The 23,510-nt window shown below is 32.7% G+C and overlaps 1 protein-coding gene and 1 pseudogene across 5 annotated transcripts in view; one reads left to right on the top strand and one right to left on the bottom strand.

Moving 5' to 3' along the window:
- Positions 1–23,510, bottom strand: part of FBXW7 (F-box and WD repeat domain containing 7) — a 173,601-nt gene that overhangs the window by 100,001 nt on the left and 50,090 nt on the right. The window contains exon 1 of one of the 5 annotated variants that reach the window (XM_039875955.1): positions 6,749–6,771. The exons of the other annotated variants lie outside the window; for them this stretch is intronic. The gene's annotated coding sequence lies outside the window, so the exon portion shown is untranslated. Of the gene's footprint in view, positions 1–6,748; positions 6,772–23,510 lie in introns of those variants that run through there. 5 annotated transcript variants of the gene reach the window in all.
- Positions 21,823–21,941, top strand: LOC120613513 (uncharacterized; annotated as a pseudogene).

Below are 23,510 nucleotides of genomic sequence, written 5' to 3'. Positions count from 1 at the left end.
GCAGTGGAAATGCCTGCCCATCATTGTGGTCAAAGATCAACCATTCCTGTCTGCAGCAAAGCAAATGGTCTTATAGCCAAGGAATAATATTAATGAAGAGCATTAAGAAATAGATTATTTCAGGACAATGTCGAAGCCAAACTAATAGTGAAACAGCTGCAAAAAATTGAGGTCATAAAACCCAGTGGTTAGGAGCCCGGGCTCAGTAGTTAGGTGACAGTACAAATTCTAATTCTACCACTACCTACCTATGTGACCTTGGGCAAATTATCCAGTGTCTTTAAATCTCAGTTACCTCAAAATGATATCTTTATCTCACAGGGTTACTGTGAGGATTAGAGGGGTAAACTTTGGGCTCCCACCTTTACATAGGGGTCTCAGATTCCCACCTTACTTGGCCTTGTAACTCAACTCTTTGTCTTCAGAACCTGAAGCAGCCCTTAAATTAGAAACCCAAGGTCTCCAGGTTTAAAAAAAAAAAAAAAAAATAAAGTTGGTTTTTCCCACTCTTAGCTTTCAGAGTCTCTTCTTGTTCTTAGTCATCGTGAATTTCTTTTCATGTCAGCATTATGGTTAATCAATCTGCCTTAGAGCTGGCTAGCTATTTATAACTTTATTTTAACTGGCATTTTAGCTATTTCATTTGAGAGGGGTTTTCACAGTATCTATTTGATATTCTGCCATACTACTAGGAACAAAAGTCATAAATAACTCTTTGCAGGGAGGCCTTGGATGATTTTACAAAGAATATAATATTTAAAATGAGTACTGAAGTACTGTTAGGTGGCAACCTGGGGTAGAGTAGGAAAGACACATTACAAAAGTGGCAATTAAAGAAAAAGAGTTAGGATACATGAGATGATTGGTTTATCTGGGCTTAAAATTAATCATAGGGTACATAATTGCTGGAAATGAGATGAAAAGATTAGGAGATCAGGGTCAAGACAGAGTCCAACTCTTGAAAACCTTTGTGTGTCATGATATGGAAGATAAACTTGAGACTGGAAGTCACCAAAGGGCTACGAGCAGAGCGATGACATTGTCACATTTAGGTATTTAAAAAATTATTCTGGCAGAAATGAAAAAAAGCAATTAGAAGAGACAAGATAGCAGAGCCTTGCTATTCAAAATGTGGTCACCCACCAGCAGTACTGGCATCGCCAGGAAGCATGCTAGAAATACAAAATCCCACTCCAGACCTACCTAATCAGAACCTGCATTTTTAACAAGAATCCCAGGTAAATCCCCTACATGGTCAATTGATGTCAAAATAATGGTCTACACAGCCAATGAACAACAGCTGTCATTTAAATTTCAAGAAAAAAATCTTAATTATTCTAGAATACATGTCATGTATTCTAGAATAATTAAGATTTTTTAACAAATAATAAAGTTGCTTTATTTCCCTAATAACAAGCTGACTATTGATCTTGTAGATCCCTAACATCATTAGATTTAATATTCGAGGTTTTGACACTACAGACTTATGATATGTAGAGATTTGTTATTTAGTTGTGACATAAATTTGAGTCCATTAATATGTTGCCGTCTAAGAGCAAACTGTTTAGCAGACCCAGGAGACTATTCAGAATCACAGATGGTTTTTAGTCCTCCACTGATTGTTGCATGTGTGGTAATTCTCCAAGTTAAAAGAAGAGGTAGGGAGAACCTTCCTGTTTAGTGATAGAAGTGAAAAGGTCTAAGAATCTGATGCTTTTTAAATAAAAACTATAATAAGAGATAAAGTTCTAAGCTTTGTATTTTGGATGTTTCATTTAATGTCTCTAGCTGTGTTCCTGTTTAATGCCAAGTGCACAATATATTTAAACCATTTTATTTATTAAATTTAATAAATTTCGATTGTCATTAGTCCAATTTCAGAATAATTGTGGACGGTGGGATGGTTGAGAGGTGTTAAATGCACAAAACCTGGCTGTAGCCTACCCTGGAGCCACTGAATCCCAATCTACATTTTTAAATAAGCAGCTTCCAAGTAATTATGTGAGCGCACAGGTTGTATTTTCTAAATCTGGAAATCAAAATTGTTCATTTTTTTACCTTTTTATTTTAATATAACATGCGCACAAAGAAAAGTGCCAGCACTCAGATCAAAAAATAAAACATTCTGATACTCTAGGACCACCAGCCCACCTCAATGACTCCCTCTAGAAACTAGCTCTCTATTTTAGCAATTAGAACACACAATGGAAAAAGGAAAGTCTCTTCACTAATTGGAAAACCACATGCAAAAGAATAAAACTGGACCATACACAAAAATCAACTTAAAATGTTTTAAAGACTTAAACATAAGACCTGAAACCATAAAAGTCCCAGAAGAAAATACTGGGGGTAAGCTCTTTGACAACTGTCTTGGCAATGATTTTTTGGATTTCACACCAAAAGGCAACAAAAGCAAAAACAAACAGGTGGGACAGTGTCACACTAAAAAGCTTCTGCACAGCAAAGAAACCATCAACAAAATGAAAAGGCAACCTATGGAATGGAATAAAATATTTACAAATCATATATCTGATAAAGAGTTAATATCCAAAATATATAAAGAACTCATACAACTCAAAAGCAAAAGAAGAATCCAATTAAAAAATGGGACCAGAAACTGAATAGACTTTTTCCAAAGAAGACGTACAAATGGCGAACAGGTACATGAAGAAGTGGGCAACATCACTAAACATCAGGAAAAACCACAATGAAATATCATAGGCACACCTGTTAGAATAACAATCACCAAGGATAAAAGATAATAAGTGTTGGGGAGGATATGGAGAAAAGGGAACCCTTGTGTACTGTTAGTGGGAATGTAAATTGGTACAGCCATTATGGAAACAGTATGGAGGTTCCTCAAAAAAGTTAAAAATTAAAAATAGAACTACCATATGACCCAGCATTCCCACTTTAGGGTATACATATATTTGATGGAAATAAAGACAAGATATCAAAGAGATATCTGCACAATAGCCAAGATGTGGAACAATGTAAGTGTCCATAATGGATAAATCGATAAAGATGATGTGGTATAAATATATACACAATGGAATATGCAGCCATGAGAAAGAAGGAAATCCTGCCATTTGTTGACACCATGAATGGACCTTGAGGGCATTATGCTAAATGAAATAAGTCAGACAGAGAAAGACAAATACTGTATGGTATCATTTATATGTGAAATTAAACACAAAAGTCTAATTCATAGAAATAGAGTAGAAAAGTGGTTGCCAGAGGCTAGAGGGGTGGAGGAATAGGGAGAGGTTAGTAAGAAGGTACAAACCTTCAGCTAGAAGATGAATAATGTCTGAAGATTTCATGTAAAAACACAGTGACTGTAGTTGACATAAATGTATTGTATAGCTGAAATTTGCTAAGAGAATTGAATGTTCTCACCATCCACCCCCCTCAAAAAAAAGATAAATATGTAAGGTGTTGGATATATTAATTAATTTGATGAGGGGACTCCTTTCACAATGTATACAAATCACTCACCATGTATATACTGTAAATACCTTACAATTTTATGTTAATTATACCCCAATAAAGCTGAGATTTAAAAAGAGAAAGAAAATACTCTGATACCTCAGAACTACCCCCATCAATGACTCCCAGAAACTAATCTTCTTCATCCACAAGGGTAACCACCATCATGCCTTTTAACACAATAGATTAATTTTGTCTGTTTTTGAACTCTATACAGTCAGGGCACATGGTGGAACTTCTGCAATAGTTAGCAACCTTCTAATTATTGAGCTGCATGGTTATAAGAACACATTATGTTAATACACTAAGGACTACATTTGTTTTTATAGTTTCTGTACCTATAATTTACTTTACAATGAAAAGAAAAAAATAGTTTTAAAAATTAAAAAATTATAGATAAGTTCTGCTGATCTAATAAGAACTCCCCTAAAGATTAAACGGCAATGAGCTGGTGTCATCTGGATTATTTTTAACAATCATTTTCATTCCAAACTGTCACACAGTATCATCTCAAAATAAAGCAGAAAGAGATACACAAGTTGAGAAGTATCTTAAAAGGCCTGATGCCTGTCTCGATGGTGCTAATTAAACTATTCAGTACAACAGTCATACTCATTGCTTCCACAACAGTTACAAAAGCCGCCAAATTTGGTAAGTTCAACAAATTTGGGAATACAACACGAAGCTTGAAGAAACCAGTTAATTTACTTTTAGACATATCTTCATTCCACTATTCCAAAGTTCCAGAGTTCAAAATAGTAATTCACTTGTGCAGCTGCAGAACAAACACGGTTTCCAAACCACTGGGCTTCTCTGGATTTCTTCTAAGGTCAAAGTCATCATAAGAATTCAAACTATAAGGTTCTAGGATGTCACTTTTACCACATAAACATAAGACTTGTGTTTCTCTTTAAAAATTAAGATATGTCTATACACATAAATAGTAGGCCATAATTTTTTTATTCCTTGCCAAGTTATCTAATTTCAATTAGCAATTTGAAGAACTCTTTGATGTCTCATTTCAGAATTACAAATTTCAATCATATTTTTCTGAAATTCAAAATTCCTGATTATGTTAAAACATAGTCATTTGGTGATCTTTTGAGGTATATGCTCACTTTTTCCTACCACTCTGAACAAATTTAATTAGTCTAGAAATTACAATGAATGGCCAACTATGTGTTAGACAATGAAGCAGATACATGACATGTAAAAACCAACAATCTTGCCCTTAAGATAGTTGAGATTTAGTTGGAGATATTAAGTATTTTGTACAATAACCTGGTGTGGTGTTATGGTCTAGATATATAATGAAGTCCCAAGAAGGAAGGAATCTTATGTGACCAGAAATAAGACATCTCTGCACATGAAAGACACTCAATAATTACTATCAGAAGGAATAAATGAATAAAAACAAAAAATATATATAGCACAGTTGCACATATGTATAGAAACGAGTTGGGTCCTCAACAACTAGCAACACAAAATTAGCTCCTTGTCAAAAAAAGAGCCTTAAAATCTGAATACACACTTGCAATATTTCACAGATTTTAAGAGGCACACATTTTTTTTTTTCATTTCAGCTTCTTAGAAACTGATGGCACCCAAGTAGCAGTAATTTTTTTCTTTTCTAGTAATTAAAATAACTGTGTACCTCAAGATTCTTAGATTTGATCAAACTATCATTTGATTCTAAAGAGAAATGTAGTATATAACATGATTTCAAAATTAATCACTACATGCAAATTTGGATATGTAATCTCCATTTTTATTAATAACAGTTCAAAAAATTAATAGGAGACAGACACCTTGCAATGTCAAATCCTGAGTACTGACTCTTAAAATTTCAAAACATAAAAGAACATAATTACACCTACTACAAATTCCTACAACACATCTTCTATAAAATCTATAGCATGCATGTTCTCTACCGTACTGCAAACGGTATTGTGAGGTAAATAACCATACATAATTTGAACAAATCTCAGTTATAGAAATACTGAAGATATTTCTTCCTTCTTACATAAAAGGTAACACTAGGGGGTAAATAATCTTTGTTGTTGTGTTTTTATTATAAGAAGAAGAAGGATAAAATAATGACTATCTTAGTAGAAATTTTACTAAAAAACAAAGAGAAAGGGCGTAATTTCATATTAACCAAATAAATTTCATATTCATTTATAAATTACCCTAAAGGAAAACTCATATTAACAATATAATGCAGTAGTATAAAGCAAACAACCTGGTATATTTTATTTTGACCAGGGGAGATGCCATATTTTTTTAAAAGTAAACATGACTTTACCAATACCGAAGTATTATCATTTAGCTAGGGAAATACAGTCTGCTGGAAAAGTGCAAGCAGGCATGAATTAAACTGCTGACACAATCACAAGTACAGCATACTTCACTCAAAAGCAGCACTAGTCTAATTAGAACAAGAACTTACATCAAGCTTCCTTACCAGTCTTTTATCATCATCATCATCATCGATATCCGAATAGAAAATATGAACAAGTGAAACATATTAATCAATTAAGGAAGGAATAAACAGTAAGGGAATCTGCATGTATATGTGCATCCACGAGTGTGTGCACATATCTTTATAGCTCCCTAAAGTTAGATTCTGTTTTGCTTCTGTTTTTCTCCATATCAAACTAAAGACAGGAATACGGGTAGTCAGTCAATCTGACTTTTGTTCGTGCGGGGGTAACCTTGGGCAAGTCCCTTCATCTTTGCAGTCTCAAATTTCATCATTAGAAAAGGAAATAATATTTGAGTATCTGCTATGTGCCAAACACTATGGTAGATGTTTTACATAAATTATCTCTTAATCTTCAAAAGAATGCTCCCAGATAATTAATATATCCTCACATAACCAAAACTCAGTCACCTAAATTTGATTCCATCACAAGTCTGCCTAACTCCAAAACTCCCCTTTTCTTTACTACATAGTAATGATAATGCCTAAATTAATACCTAAACTATTTGAATTATAGATAATCTAACAAAAAGATATCATAATCTACCTGGCCTATTTTAAAAGAAAGCTATCCAAGCACAAGAAACAAACGCTATTTTGCTGGTCCACCCATTCCGTCACTCTACTCCCCGCCCTGCATGGGAGATGCCTGGCAATTATTAATAGCAGGGGGGAAAATGTAAATATGAACATACACAAATACAGTTCAATGCATAAAGTATTAATGACAAAACAATGGGACAACTAGCGACAACAGTCTATTTTTCTACAAAATACCTTTCTGTAATGGAAATTAGTTCATTCGTTCATCATTAAGGGATGATGTCAGTATCGTATGAAAGTCACATTGGTCCACAAAGAATTTTCTTCACCTCAGTAACACTCTGAAGCTATCAGGAACAAGCTTTTTCACAGAGAGAGCCTCAGTAATACATGATGACCTCAAGGGAAAAAAACAGAAAATCCTGCAGAAGAGGGAAAGCAGTGGCTGGTCAATGGCTTTAAGAACTGCTAGGCTTTCCGCATTACTAACTATCTGGTCAAGCTGTTGAGTAAAGACAAAAAAGCCATAAAAATATTCCCTCCTCCCCCGCTTTTTTTTTAAAAGGAGAATTTGGGGTAGGGATGACTAATAAAGAAGGTTACATCCTGAGTCAAAATGTTTAATTTTGACAACTTATCTTACATAGAATTGAATACCCCCATGGACTCATATCTCAAAGGCATAAATCCTAGAAGTTAGAATTAGCTAACTGATGTTGGGTACAAATGTTTAGCTGTATTAATATTTTTTATTAGAATTGTTACTGGTTTTGTTAGATTACAAAGTTGCAGAGGTCTCTGAATGACTTGTCCCTTTACAGTCTGATTTTGCAGAACTTTAGGTTTTTTCCAGAGACACATAGATTGCTTTATAACAGAATTGCCTGTATTATGGCATTTAAAGAAATCCAGCCGCTTTATTTAGACCCAGCCTAACTTCTTCAGTAGTCACTGGTATGGGGTAAAACCAATCTACACTGAGAGGTTAAACTTTGTTGCTGATAAACACTTAAGAATTACTTTGTCAAACCAAACTATTGCCCATTTTTTGTATTTGCTTTAAGAAATACTAATAAAGAGAATTGGAATGAAATATTTAAAATGAATAAAAATTAAGTAATAACATTTAAAAATACAGATTGCAATAACAGGTAAAATATATGACCTCAAAATTCTCTCAAAATTATGCTAAGTTAAATTTAAATTCTAGAATATGCTTTGTATTTTAAAAAATATATTTTGAGTCTGTTTCTTTAATTTTATAATAATGCCACAGGAGGATGGCACTCATTAGAATGATACAGGTTTTTACCCCCTAGAAAAGATCTTTTTAGTTTACAGAATAGCACGCTTGAAATTACTTTCTTTATGAAAATGTCAAATTATTGAGAAAGAAATATTTACCTACCTGGTCACAGAGAATACATTTCTTTACTAAGTTGAAGAACAACAAAAATTTAAATCTGTCAGCAACACGTGTCTATGACATTTCTAACACTTTAAGAATGTCAAATCCTAATCAAATTTTGATTTTGGTAATACAAGTTATTAAAAATTGGAAGTTATCAAACTTTTTACCTGAAATGTCATTTTACATTAAGGAATTTTTAAAGCACTTTTACAATGCTCTGAAACAGATGCATCCTGAAATATCAACTCACTAATGTTAGAAATACCAATAGAGCATGCTTACCCCTTAAAAATGGGTAAGAAATATAGGAGCTGGCAGAAAGGGGAGAAAATGGCATTTTGAACAGAATAAGTACACCAATCTGATTAACAAATGTAATCTAAGCGACCTCCACCACCCCAAATCACATCTTATCTACTTTATATCAAAAGTCATTTGGATCTTGACAGTTCATACCACCATCTACTCTTTCTGCCAATTCATGCTTATTACTATAATATTCTGAATCAAATTCTGGCTCAGGGATTATCAAAAGGTCAGTAACAGCTCTGAAAGTCTGTTTTTCTTTCTTTTGTCTGTTTAGATGATTCATTTTCCAAAACTTTCACTATGGAACATGTCTCCTGTATACAAAATTTTCAATATGAAAGTGACAGATTTATCTTTCTTATTACAATAAAATAAAAATACTAATCAAGAACAATTTCCACTATAATAAGAGAGAAAATCGGTATCAAAACTACACAGCCCTACATAAAATAGTGTTTATTAAACAACTAGAATTTAACTTGCTAAATGAGTACTTTACTCTCCCTAGGGAGATTGACGCTTTCAGAACTGTGCTCTTGTCAATTTCCGACATCTCAATCTCAGAGGTTTGGTTTCTTTATTTCTCCTTCCTTTTCTCCTGTCACTTAAGAAAAAAGTGAGCCCTATCATTTCCAAAACTAATCCCACCAGTCCTTTTTGACTGTCTATTCCTGCACCTCCTTCAGAAACCTGATGCATTACTCAGTGCCCCCTCAATACTCAAGGTTCAATTTCTCTAATCTTACTTTTGACTCTCTGTGAACATATTCACAAGTATATGACATTGATTGGTGGATACAAAACAGTGTAAATGAGTGAGGCCTAGAAAGGGAGTCTCCTCAATCTATACAGATTTTTAAAATAATAAAATTCTGTATTGTTTTCAAGTCACTCTTCAATGAGACTCTAGGCAGAGAATGAAAATAAAGGAGGAAGCAAAAGCCTATATCATAAAATATATAATAAGCAAAGGCTATATGACGATGACTTCTAATCTTTATTTTTTATCAACCAAGGACTTCTTTGTCATGTCAAAATATACCTAAAATTTATCACAGATATGATTCTAAGACATGAACTTTAAAAGGTACTCTTTAGAGGATGAACTACTATGACTTTCAACAACCAGTCAATTCCAAAATTTAAGAATGAATTTCCCAAATTAAACCAAACTGTTTCTTAAACATTTTCTTTAAAAGGTTAACACTGTGATTTTTATTTACTATTAATCACAGGTTTGGGGGTAAAGAATAATATTTTTTCCTTAAATACTGTAATCTCAATCAGAATTCTAAGACTTTTCCTTCAAAGTTTGTGATTTTATAGGTTTATAATTTAAACATACATATTGGTGGAAAAAATTATAAAGAAACTTATAAATGTGGAAGTATGAGAAATATAAAAAAGATATACCTGTAACTTCTAACTTCCCATCACTGCCCTTCTCTTACTCCAGCTTCAATTAACTTCTTCTTCAATAACTTTCTCAATTCTTTTCAATTTACACAAAATCTAATCATATCCGATCCTATTCCTAGGCACTAAAAGATATAATTTTTTTTATTATTTACAAATTATAACTGTCACATTAATCTAACCTCATGGCATCTTGATCCAATGACAAAGCTGCATTATAGTAGGCTATTTTCTATAAACCCCAATAGGGGCCAGACCACAATTACTCATGTCAGTTTCTACATGATATACAAGTAGTTTTGACTTAAAGGGACAGAACACAAATTACTGTAAAGCCCAAAGTAATGATCTCACTTGGCAAAGGGCACAGGGCTAACTTCTAGTAAATCCAAGAATAAAATTGTTGACCCAATTAACTATTACGACCTGTTTCTCCTTAGATGTATTCCCTATCAAACTCTTACTTTCTTTTCTAGGATCTCCCATTGCCTAACTCATGTTGTGGTTTAGTAACAATGAAACTCTCCTTCTCTCAGCCTTTCTCATCTCTTTGCTAAAATACTGCTTTTAGGTTTCTGACTTCTTTCTCACTCACTCTATATACTCTCTTCAGGCTATTACATCCACTCTCATAGGTTCGTCTACCACCTCCAGTGATGGTTCTCAAACTTCAATGGAGTTTAAGATCACTTCAGGGGAAGGGGTTCTTGTTAAAAATGCAGATCCACAGGACCTATGGCAAGAATATAATCTATGGCTCCTTCTAAATTCACCTCTTCTAAGATGGCTTCCCAAGTAACTCTCACCACTGCTCCCAAAAGAATTAACAACTTTATGCTCCAACAGCTTCTACTCCATACTTATGTGTCTGAAATACATTATGAACTTTTTTGTTGTCTGCCTTTCCCATTAGGACTGTAAAATTAGGGCTCCAAAGGCAACTTTTGGCTTCCTCATTTTAGGATTTCTAGTGGTTTGCACAAGAAGTTAGCTATTAGCAGGCTATCGATAAATGCTAAAAATGACATATGTAATGTCCAGATTAGAAGAGCTAACAAATGACTGAATAAACAAGAAATAATTAGAATTTATGTGCTTTGCTCCGCTCTTTGATAGTCTGAATTAGGAAGGCTTATATTTAAGTTTTCTCAAATTATGAATACATAGATAGATTTCAGATGGACGAGGATAACACCAAGGACAAGAACACGGACCTTGAAGTTAGACATTACTGAAGTAAAAATACAGATCTACCACTTAATATGATCTCAGGTAAACTTGCAATAGAGTCAATTCTAAAATGAAGCTTATACATAATGAATAGGTTTTAGATGAAGAATAAAGAAATAACATATATAAAGCATCCAATATCTGGCATTTGGTGATAATCAGAACACGGTAGATATTATTCTTATTAAGCCATAATTTTAAAAGTAAAACATTAAAGCATATGAGGGTAGGGATAACTCCTTTCAGATAAACGTGGTAACTTTTTAAGGAAAAGATAATATGTAGATTATTAACTTTTAAAAATCTTTAGTTTTATATATTAATTACATCATATTAATTTATAATTAATTACATAAATTTAATTGTTTTTAATTAATTTAAAATTTTAAACAACCTAAAACAGACCTTTTTTGCTTAAGTGGCTATCCAGCCAACTCTTGCATATAGTTGGTGGTCTTTAGGGGCCCAGTAATAAAGAAAAACTTGTAAAATTGATGTTTTCCTTTTAAAGCATATTGTCCATTTCAAATTTAATCAAAATTTGTTAAGTGGGTACAGATATATATGCTCATTTGTGTAAATATGAGACAAATATATTAAATGACAAACAAGAGGTAAGAGAATTGGTACAGAGGAGGTCCTTAAGCTTGCTTAAAAGATTTACAGAAATTTTACTTGGTGGTTTCCACAGAAGCTTTGCAATTGCTCCCAATAATTGATTTCGTTGGCAATTTACTGTGACATAATACAAAGGTAAAATTTAAGACTTAGAAATTTTGAAAAATATAGACATGTAGAGAAAAAATATTTTAAATTATCTTAACCTCATCACCCAGAAATAATCACTTTGTAAATCTGCTGTATTTCCTTTCAGTTTCCTTCTCTACAATGTGTAAATACATATTTTCAAAACTCATATCATTGTAGGTCAACTTAATACCATTTGTACTATATGTATGTGGACCTCTAAGGACAATTTTACATTCTTCTTTTGAGGCTTTATATTAAATCATGAGCATTTTCCTTTGTCTTCAATATTCTTCCCAAAATGACATTTTAAAACTGGACGGTGGTTCAAACAAATGGATATAATAAACTCGTTTAACCATTCCCCCGATGTTTGAAACTGAGTTTTTCCAGTTTTTCACCATTAAAAATGATGCTGACAAGAACATCCTTGTGCCTAAATCTCTGATTTATTTCCTTAGGATAAATTCCTAGAAGTAGGCTTACTAATTCAAAGGCTATGAACATTTTAAATACTACTAAAACATGTTCCTAAAATGCTTACCATAAAAGAATTTACATTACCAATTTACATTTCACATTAGTATATGAGATTGCTCATTCTATCTCAAAACTAACAGTCAGAAAGATGATTTTACAAACCATCTATGTTTGCAAACTAATTCTTAGAGGAAGGAAAGCTGACAAACAACATACACAGAAAACTAAAATAGAAGCACATTCTCAATATCACTGGTTCTCAAAATTAGGTATGCATAAGAACTGTCTGAGAGGCTTATTTAAAACTGAAAATCCCTATATCCCATTTCGGTGATTCTGTCAATGGGATATGACAGAGATTTGTACTTTTAACTACCACCCTGAATGACTCAGATGAAAGTGATCTCTACACCACACCTTGAGAAACATTACTGCAAACAATACAAATACTTTATATGAATATTTACTGAAACAATGAAAAGTATATTCCAAATAGCTGAGTAAAAGGTGAATGTATCAACTGCTTCTTATTCAAGACACAAAAATTAGGTAATCATATCAGGTCTTCAGATCAAAACTTGGTTTCATCTCTGCAGTCACTGCTTAATTAAAAGTGCAAGTACTTTAAAAGTATATTAAAGTACAGTATTTTACCACAATTTTTAAATATATATATTTTAAGTATGAGTTTTAAAATTGGTTCTGCTATTTCCTAGCTGTGTGATTTAAGGTAAGTTATATAACCTCTCTGAGCCTCAGTTCCTTCAACTTTAAAAATGACAATAAGAATACCTATCGCATAAATAACATAATATAGAAGTGCTTAGTATAATATCTGGTCCAAATTAAGGGTTCCATAATGCTTGTAATAATTAGTATGACATGATCATCTTTTCGAAAATACCTAATTCAATCAACCCACAAAACCATTTTGCCTAAGCAACAAAGAGGAATGTATACAGCTTATATGATTGGCCACATATGGAGAGAGCACTAGTAACATGAAGGCTCCCTTTAAGAAAAATGATTACTAAAAAATATGCTAGGTACTGAAATAAAATCTTTAACAACATTATCTTCGTTAGAGAGCAAAGGAAAAATTGACAGTACCAGAATTTAATTCCAAATTTGCTTTTTTAAGAACTAGAACAATTATCTAGAATAACTATTCTATTTAGAGAATATTTGATATCAAAAAGATAAAACAGTGCTCTTAGCAAAAATATGTCCCCTCCCCCCAAAAAAAGATATAAAAAGTGAAAGAAAACATTTGATTATCACCTAGAAACTGATTCTTTTAAGAAATTTCATCTTTCCTCCTAACTCCAATTTCCATAGCTTCCAGGTCGGCTATTTTAACACCTCATACTGGTATGAGCAAATTAATTTAGTGGACAATTTAGGAGTATGCTTAAGGAACTCAAAATGTTCATACATAAATTGATCAAAGTCATCTAGTAGATTGGTAGCAGAGCCTGATTCAATCATGTGCAAGTAGGCTTTTAGAAAAGAACAGGCAGTTCCACTGGGGCCAGAACTTCACAAAGTATAATGCCTATTTATTTTATATAAAATACTGTCTAAATACAGAACAATCATGATATCTTCTATCTTTTATAACCACTCTTTTTTAAAAAGTATTCAACACTCTGGTATTCACTTCTTTTCCTCCTATTTGCTCAACCCTTTGCAAAAAAGCTTTAATGTACGCCACTCTACTGAAACTTGTATCAATAATTAATTTGTTGGTAATCTACCATTTAACTTCCAATATATATGTAATTTAGACACATCTTTGACCAAATCTCAAATGACATTAACAAACTTATGTTAATATTATCGATGTTCTCAGACGTTTTTTGGGGGTGGAAGAAGCATATAAACTTGTTACTCATTAAACAATAAAAGATTGCAAACACTAGTTTTTAAATCATATTACAGTCTTCCATAATTAATGTTTTAAGTATCTGAATTCAGGATAAAATACACAATGATATTGGTATATTTGTATCTTTTAACAAACACTAAGGCCTCAAACACTAAGGGCAAGTATTTAAGTACATTGCAAAGAACAGCTTTCTTCACATAGTTTGAATAGCATGTATAATGGTATCTTGGGTTCAATTTCTTTCATAGCAAATTATTAATATATTTAATTAATATAAATGTTTTTAGAAGTGGTTGGAAGAAATTTTGTCTCTATCATGGCAAGAACACAAACATAGTTAAAGAACATAAATTAGGGAAGGGTAGAACTATTTCTACATAAAGACAGAACTATTACATGTCAGATTCTGTACAAAACACTTTACATACTAAATAATTAGAGAGGAAGAGGAGCTGGTGAGGAGGGAAGAGAAGGGGGATAATTTTCTTTCCTAATGCAAAGCGCTCAGCAAAACTTTAATGTAGACTAAGTCTTGGGTGCCTAGGTCTCATTTTTCTTTCTGTAACACTAGTTCTATTCTACTTTAAGCTTTAGTCCTATACTTCTGTATTTATAACCGATTATTTGCTTAAAAGGCATAGAATAAAGATGAAAACAAAGATCATCAAAATATAATCGCTGAAAATTCATAATCTTGTATTTAAGATTTTAGTTTGCTATATTCTTGAATATTACTTTAAAATGGCTACTATATGTTTTCACCAATATTCCTTAGAATTGGTCCAACTCAGATTTCCTAAATCTTGTTATAGCCATGAAACCATCAAAGCAAAAGGCTAAAAAGATACGAAACTCTAACACAACTTACTAGTATAAGAATTTACCATAATTCCATTATTATAATTAGAGCTAGCGTTTGACACTGATGAAATTTGCAAATGGTAAGACTATTCTGTTTCATTTAGATAACACAGGATAGTTAAACAAATTCTCATCTTTTCAAGATATGCTGTGATCAATATCAGAGTATGATACATATGTCGATGCCGAGCAAGGAACAGAGAACACAGAGATATTTCATTATATTCAAGGCTAATAGTACCAATGAACTTTTTATGAATTGATGAGTGAAATAATATATAATCTCTAAAATTTCACAAGGGCACTCAAGTTAACTAAAATTACCAAGGCTACCCAAAACTTAAAGCAAGAAAACAAAAAAGAAAAAACTTAATATTCTAATTTTAAAAATAAGTGCTGCTGCTTTAAGTGGCTAGCAGTCTCATTTCAACTCCAGGCTGCAATCACAACATCCATTAGAGTGCTCCACAGCTCAGAGCAAGCAAGCAAGCAAGTGGTTGTCAGTGCAGCCAGTAAATCACCTGATTCTATTACAAAATCAATTACTGCAGTGCATTTCCATTGCTACACAATCTGATGATGACAAAATGATATTGGATAGCTACTGCAAGGTCAAGAAAACTGCTAAGAACATCTTTAATTGGTCTTTTATTTTTAATCATTTGGTCCTCGTCATAATGCATCCATCTTAATCGTATATTTTTATTTGAAGTAAATCTATGTAGTTACCTTTGGTTGCCTGGGACATTCGATGGATAATCTCTGCAACTGGTCTGATGTATGGCTACAAGAGAACAGATCGGAGCAGCAGGTCGAACGGCTCAACCTCTTCATTAAAGAAGAAATAATGCTGCAGCCACAGCCACACATTGACTTGCTCATTAGATGAGAATTTAACTTAAAAAATCAGAACTGAAAATGTCCCATATATACTCAAAACTGGCTAAGTGCCTCATTCTGCAGCTTTCTGGCTGAAAGACACACTGTTAAAAAAGAATAAAACAAGAGCTTCCCTACAGAAGATACCAGCCACAAACTCATCGCCAAGAAAAACTCGGTATTAGAAACAGAAGTCTCCCGGCTACTCTTTAAGAGAAGGTAAGGTGCTTTACTATTTTAAACTGTTTTATATTAAAACCCAAGGACTTAAAAAAAAAAAAAGGCACAAACTCAAGAAAATACTCCCCAAAATTATACTAACCACTCTTTCTGTCCTCCATCAGTTTAGATCTGTTTGCCTACTCCTTCAGCTCAGCCTATCCAACCTGTTCCCTCTGTAAATGCACACTATTTCAACAACCAACAGGAATGAGCCCCACCCCTCCCTGTCCTCAGACACACTGTTCAAGAACCGCTCAATATCTGGAAAAGAACTGCTGCTGCATTGCTTTGAGAAACAACAGGGAGCAAATTACTGGACGGATTCTTTAACTTACCAATCAGAACTGCTGACCTTTTATGACTCTGCGATTCAAGAAGCCTGCCAAACACTCACAGTAAGAATAATCAACTGATTTTTTACTTGTATATTATAGATTAATTTATTGAATCATTGTTCAATCTTATTAGTTAACCTAAAATACAGAAACATAGGCATAAGAATTTTTTCAAAAGAAAATTTAGACAGTAGCTATTAAAAATCTTTGAGTATTTCTGGGAGGGGGCAGGACGGTGGTTGATAGGCAAAGTGAAAAATTCTCTCTGAATATTGTACTTAAACTTGAGAAATATGAAGTAATAAAACTCTACAGAAAATAAAATGGTGTAGATAATGATGGAATAAATAAGCAAGATAATCCAAGGAGGCGCCTGGTGTCATAAATGTTAGAAGAGTTTTAATGAGGAAAAAAAGGCATGCAGCTATATAGATAGGTATTGACAGTAAGTGAAAAGCCATCGAAAACCTGGTTGTTTTGATACTGAATATTCTCCCACTTGGTTATTTGCATCTCATTAAAAAGATTCAAAAAACACAAACCACCCTAAAAATATAAGCAATAGCATTAAGTATGTTAGCCCTACTCTAATATCTTTTATACTTAAGCATCCTCTTTTGCCAATAATGTATAAAGATATTTATTTGTATCACACACGATTATAATCTACATTACAATTTCCAGGATAAAAGAGGGTCACATTAATACAAATACTTTATGGTCTTCCCAAATAATTACCGTTCAAATAACTGTAACTTAAAGAACATTCATAGACCAATGATTATCCACCCTTTTTAACAGCATCCTTTTTTAAGGAAGATAGTCTAAAAACTAAATGTAATAAGAAATCTCAAATTAAAATGTATATTTTTAAAACTTCCTGTTTTCTGTGGCATTGAAAGATTCTTTATTTGTGTATGCCTCGTGCTCAATTTCTTCCTTGGTTTAACGCTATAAAGAGCCAGTATTGCCTCTTCCTTCACCTTGCACTGCCCTTTCGATATTCATGTTATACATAAATCAATTTCTAGAATATCTAAAAACAGGCATGCACTTCACATTGAATTTTTTTAAAAAAACATTTTGTATATAAAGGCTATGGACACAAACAAGCAAAATAATGCAGTAACCTTTTACTCGCCTGCTGGAGGTACTGTCTGCTGCATGGAATTTTAAATCCTCATCTGCAGATGCAATTGAGCTGGTATTGCCAAGAACTCTGCTTTTTCTGTGTACTGTTACACAGCTATTCATCGAAAGAGCACATTATGTGGAAAATGTGAAGTACTATCAGTTTAGGTTTCTTATATGATTTAACAAAAGAACTTCTAAAATCTAGCTATAGCTCTGCTTTGTCACATTTTCTGATGCATGTCAGACACGTTGGGGAAAAAAGATCTTATTGCTGCTGATGCACTCCTCCTAGCAAATGTGCAAGATTGCGAAGCCAAGAGAGGTAATGAAAAAATTAATACAACAACCTAACATAAGGACAGTGTACCGAGCTGTAACGCCTCGCATGATTTATATTATCAACAAACGTATAACATGCCCATAATAATTTGAGATTTTTATTACCTTTATAATTAACAAAAAGCCTATAAATAAATCATTGTGTCTACTATTACAGACAAGCATCAATAAAATCCCCACCACATGCATTTGCTATTAATGAAAATAAGTTATTTTACTACTCAGCATCAATGTTGTTTTTAAATAAAATCATGAAATAAAAGATCCAAAGTATAGATTACTTGTGAAATAACTTGACATGTAATGCTTTATCCCCCTTACCCCCTCACCAATACCCTCTGGATCTTATATTAGTTATAAATAAAACAGAATGTAAGCAATAAGGTCTATTTTCATTATTTACTATTTTTCTTTCCATGTCAGCTAATTTAATGTACTATTGATTCTTCAGTTACATACAAATGGAGGCAAATCAACAAAGATAAAGCTTTCAAAACTATCAGAAAAGGAAACATAATATTGTTTAAAAAAAACACAATATTTATATTTAATTATCTAGTTATAGATGTTTAAAAAGAGACAACATTAATATTTGCTCACTAATGACAAACATGATTGTTTTTTAAATGAATTGCATTTTAAAGTTATGCTTTCCTCCTTAATTGCAAGTAACTCTAATATCAAAAACTTGTTTTAAAAACTTTATTTCTATTGAATTAATTTCTACTTCTCTAATAAGATAACCATTCTATTACAAGGTAGTCTTAAACATGTATAATTTACAAACACAACTCTGTACATCAAGACATTCTCCTCAGTGCCCAAATTTATACGTATGAGTAAGCACGAGCTAACTTCAAGAGTTTCCCTAAAGTAAAATGTATCAAATAGAAACTTATCCAATTGACACTATTATATTTTTAAAAACTATTCTTTCATTTAAAAACATATATTGCCATACATAATATCCCAGTGAGAAGTAATTCCAGCAGTTCTCAAAATATGAACCTTAGGGGTCCATGAAACCTTTACATGGAATCTCTGAGAACAAAATTATTTTCATAATACTTATAGATGTTACTGTGTTTTTCACTTTCAATCTCTTGAGTATACAGTAAGTTTTCCTTAGACTACCTGTCATGTAATATCTTAGCAGACTGAATGCATAAGCAGATATAAGAATCCAACTTTCTTCTGTTAAACCAGACTTTAAATATATTTGCAAAAATGTAAAACGATGTCATCTTTCTCATTAACTTTTGGAAAATATGGGTATTTCTCATAAAAATATATTAATTGTGCTAATGTGTAATTAGCTGTTACTTTTAAGTGAATTTAATAAATGAATACTTTTAAAACCTAGTTTTACTTTCAGATAGGGTAACTATTGAGAGATACCACCTAAATAAATCAGAGTTCTTTGGGGTCTTCAATAATTTTCAAGAATGCAAAGGGGTTCCAAAAGCAACGATATTGAGACTCACTAGATATTCTGCTCATATTTTTCCTTAAAACAAGGCTTATAGTTTTGGGTTATAAAAACAACTTCAGTAATTTTTAAAGCAGTGATTCTAAAAACATTCAATATAGAATATAAAATGCTACTGAATGTTTGCTGATGTCATTTTTAATACTCAACTTTCGGGCATCTTACTAAGTATAATTATTATCAGTTGTGTTTAACAGTACTGTTAAAGACTATCATGTATAGTCTTTCTATATCTAAAGTTGTAGATAACTGATGATAATGATGTTCATGCAGCAAGATATTAAACTATGGTTGATAAACAGGTACAGATTGAAAAACAAGTCAGTCGTTAGAAAAAGGAAAAATGTGAGATTATGTATTTTTAATATAAAAAGAAACCATAAGAAGAGTTTCTAAAATTCATCTTGCCTATATAAAATCACTAGTTTAAATTTTTTTTTCCTGAGTAGAAATACATAAACTTTAAATAAAATACATCTTAAGAAGGCACTGCCTTTCAGTAGTAAACATGATTAGGGATAAAAAACTTTTAAGACTATATGAAAGATACAGAAATCACAGTATAATTTAATTACTTTATAGCCATTCCTATTACTGAGAATATGTTGAATATTTAATATTTTAAGGCTTTATAGCCAAACAGGAGAGAGATGTCTTCTTACCCCCTAAATTTTTATGTACTAGCTGACAGTTCCCCCGATAAGTCCCACAGGGTTAATTTTCAAAAGAGTTCTTCTTGATTCTGTCCTTGGCCAAGCCCCATGTTCTCAGTTTCCAAGAGCTCTAGTTCTCATTCATTCATTTATTCAGTCATTCAACTATTTACTAAGTACTTATCATGTGCTATTATAGGTAACGAAGATACAGCAACACACAAAACAGATAAAAATCTTCCCTGCCTTCACTGAATTTATATTTCAAGGAGAGAAGACACACAACAAATAAAACAAATATTTACTGTAGTAGATGGTGATAACTGATAAGAAAAAAAAAAAGAAGATGGATAAAATGGCCAGAAAAAGACTCATTTTCTTATTAGAAATATAAATAATATTTTTAAAGATTTAAGAATATTTTTTAAATGTTGGAAGAGGAACAATGACAGCAAAACCTGGTGGTAAGTGGACAAAAAACTGAATTTTTTAAATGAAAAACTTCAATTACATGTAAAAATAGAAAGAAGTTAGTATAATGAATTCTTATATACCTACTCATCATCCATAGTCAATAATTATTCAAGATAGTAGCAATACTGCTGTATTTGTCCTTTACTCTTTGGTTTGAGGTATTTTAAAGTAAATTCTAGACATCATGTCACTCCCTTCCCCACCAACACACAACATGTATCTTTAAATAATTTTGCCATTGCCTTACATAATCACAGGCATTAATAATATCAGTCAATATTTGAATTTCCAAGGTTGTCTTGAAAATGTCTTTTCTTGGTAATCTGATATAAACAGAATCCAAACAAGAACCACTCTTTGTATCTGGTTGTTATGTTTCTTACATCTCTTTTACTTGAGAGCAAATCCCCACGCTCTTCTTTTTTATACCACTGACTTGCAGAAACCTTGTTAGCTGTCCTATATTCTGAACTATCTGTATGCTTCTTCACTGTGTCATTCACTTTGTACTCCAATCTCTCATATTTCCTACAGATAACTTTTGATAATGACTATTCCAAATTCCAACCTAAAAAGAAATATTAGAGATATAGGTAGCCTACATAAAAGTCCTTCAAACTCCAGGGAATCAAACATGAATTTAAGACTTATTGGTAATTTTTGAACACTTGTTGAAATTAATTTGAAAATTTAACATGGTGCAATAACTCTGGAAAGACAGAAGAGGGAACTATAATATTTAGGAATTCCACACCTGAATAGCACTACATTTCATTTTAAACACTGATTTTCAACTATAATTATAAGTTCTATCACACTGGTAAATAATAGTCATTGACAAAAGCTACCATTTAAAATTGCAGTTGACCCTTGAACAATGCAGGGATTGGGGTACCAACCCTTAAGAAGTCATAAATCTACCTGTAACTTTTGAGTCCCCTCAAAGTTAAGTTGTCCCTCAGTACCCACAGGGGACTGGTTCCAAGATCCCCAATGGATACCAAAATCCGAGGATGTTCAAGTCCCCAAATAAAAGGTGTTGATCACTGCATACAATCGGCCTTCCACATCCAGACTCCCAACTGCAGACTAAAAAGGTATTTACTGAAAAAATATCCATACATAAGTGGACCCAGAGAGTTCAAACCCATGTTATTCAGGGGCCAACTGGATTCTAACATCAATGCACTTCCATTTTCTAAATAATTTTCTTCAATAATAAATATCTAAATAAAACCAATGTATATATATTTTTGAATAACCATTTTAGTTCAAAATAAGTTCAAAGTAGTTTTTTAAAGTCATTTTTGTTTTTTAAAGTCATCAGAAAAATCCACAAATTAAAAGGTTTTATAGCAAATTACTTTTACATACCCATTTATTCAAAGAGAAACTGAAAAAAGACTTTAGTAATAATGACATCTCAAGAATAACTGTACAAGTCTATGGCCATGCTACCCTGAACAAGCCCAATCCTGTCTGATCTCGGAAGCTAAGCAGGGTCGGGCCTGGTTAGTACTTGGATGGAAGACCACCTAGGAAGACCAGGTGCTGTAGGCGTAAAAAATAAAAAACTAAGGGATTGTAAACTGACAAGGTCCTTGCAATCTGTGAGGTTAACCAAGGGCTGCCTTGCCTAAAAAAAAAAAGAAAAAAAAGAATAACTATACATAGTCTACTAAGATGTTTGTTTGGGAGAATACTGATTTTTTAATGTATAAATTTAACATATAAAAATACAAATCTGTCACTTTACTTAAAACTAAAATACTTTAAGTACGTAAGAGAAATTTACAGTACGCAAATGACTGCTGCTATTCCAAGGCAAGACGGAACTTAGTTCTGCTGCCATCTAACGAGGGTCCTCTGTATCCCAGTTTCCCATCACATGCTATTCGTTTTCTCTGGAATCCTTATTAGCAGCACCTTTAATATTCCTATTCCCACCAAAATTCTGCTTATGACAATTCAGGTATTTCTCTAAGAAGATACAAGTTTTCTTTATCATGCTCCTTACTTTCTTCTGAGTCCTCATCTTCAGCATCTTTAACATCCGTATTTCTACCAAGTCTATTTATGATGATTTAAGTATTCTCTAAGATGATGTTTTCCCTACTATGCTCTCCACCTACTTCTGTGGCCTCATCAACAGTCTTTAACATCTATATTTCTACTAACAGTACATTTAAGGCAAAATCTAAAGTTTTCTATCAAGTTCCTCAAAATTCTACCCATTACATAATTTCAAACCCCCTTCTAAATTAGGTATTTGTTCCAGCAGCACCCCCATTTCTAGGTACTGAAATCTGTATTATCTTCCCATGGGTGCTGTAACAAATTACTGCAAACTTGGCGGCTTACAACAAAACGAATGTACCACCTTACAGTTCTTGGGGTCAAAAGTCTGAAATCAGTTTAACTAGGCTAAAATCAAAGTGTTGCTAGGCCATTGTTCTTTCTACAGGCTCTCAAAGAGAATCTGCTTCCTTGTTTTCTCTAACTTTTAAAAAGCTGCCTGAATTCCTTAGCTCATGGGCCTTTCCTTAACCTTCAAAGTGCATCACTCTAACCTCCAATCCATTTCAGTCTCCTATCTTTCTTCTGCCTTGACCTTCTTACCTCCCTCTTCAAAGTCTGTGATTACACTGGGCCCACTTGGATAATCCAGATAATCTCCCCATCTCAAAATCTTTAATTTAATTGTCTATGCAAAGTTTCTTTAGCCTCTTAGGATAACGTAGTCACAGGTTTTGAAAACTAGGATGTGAACATCTTTGAGGGGTAGGGATATTATTCAACCTACCACAATACAAAATGCAAAAAGCATGAAATATAAAAGAAAAAAATATATAAGCTGGGCTTCCTCAAAATAAAAAACTTTTAAACTTCAAAAGACACTGGTGAAAAATGAAAAGGCAAGCCACAAACTGGGAAACACTTACATTTAGTTATCCAAAGAACTTGTATCTTGTTTCTTATAAGGGTAAACATACACATATTACATGATTCCACTATTCCACACAGAGGAAAAATGAAAGCACATGCCCACACAAAAATCTGCCATATACGTGTTTGTAGCTGCTTTATTTTTAATAGCCAAAAACTGTTAACCCACTGCAGCAACAGGTA

The sequence above is a fragment of the Pteropus medius genome, unplaced genomic scaffold (genome assembly GCF_902729225.1).
Source record: "Pteropus medius unplaced genomic scaffold, Ma_sr-lr_union100, whole genome shotgun sequence".
Taxonomy (NCBI): Eukaryota; Metazoa; Chordata; class Mammalia; order Chiroptera; family Pteropodidae; genus Pteropus; species Pteropus medius.
This window is presented reverse-complemented; position numbering and strand designations above follow the sequence as displayed.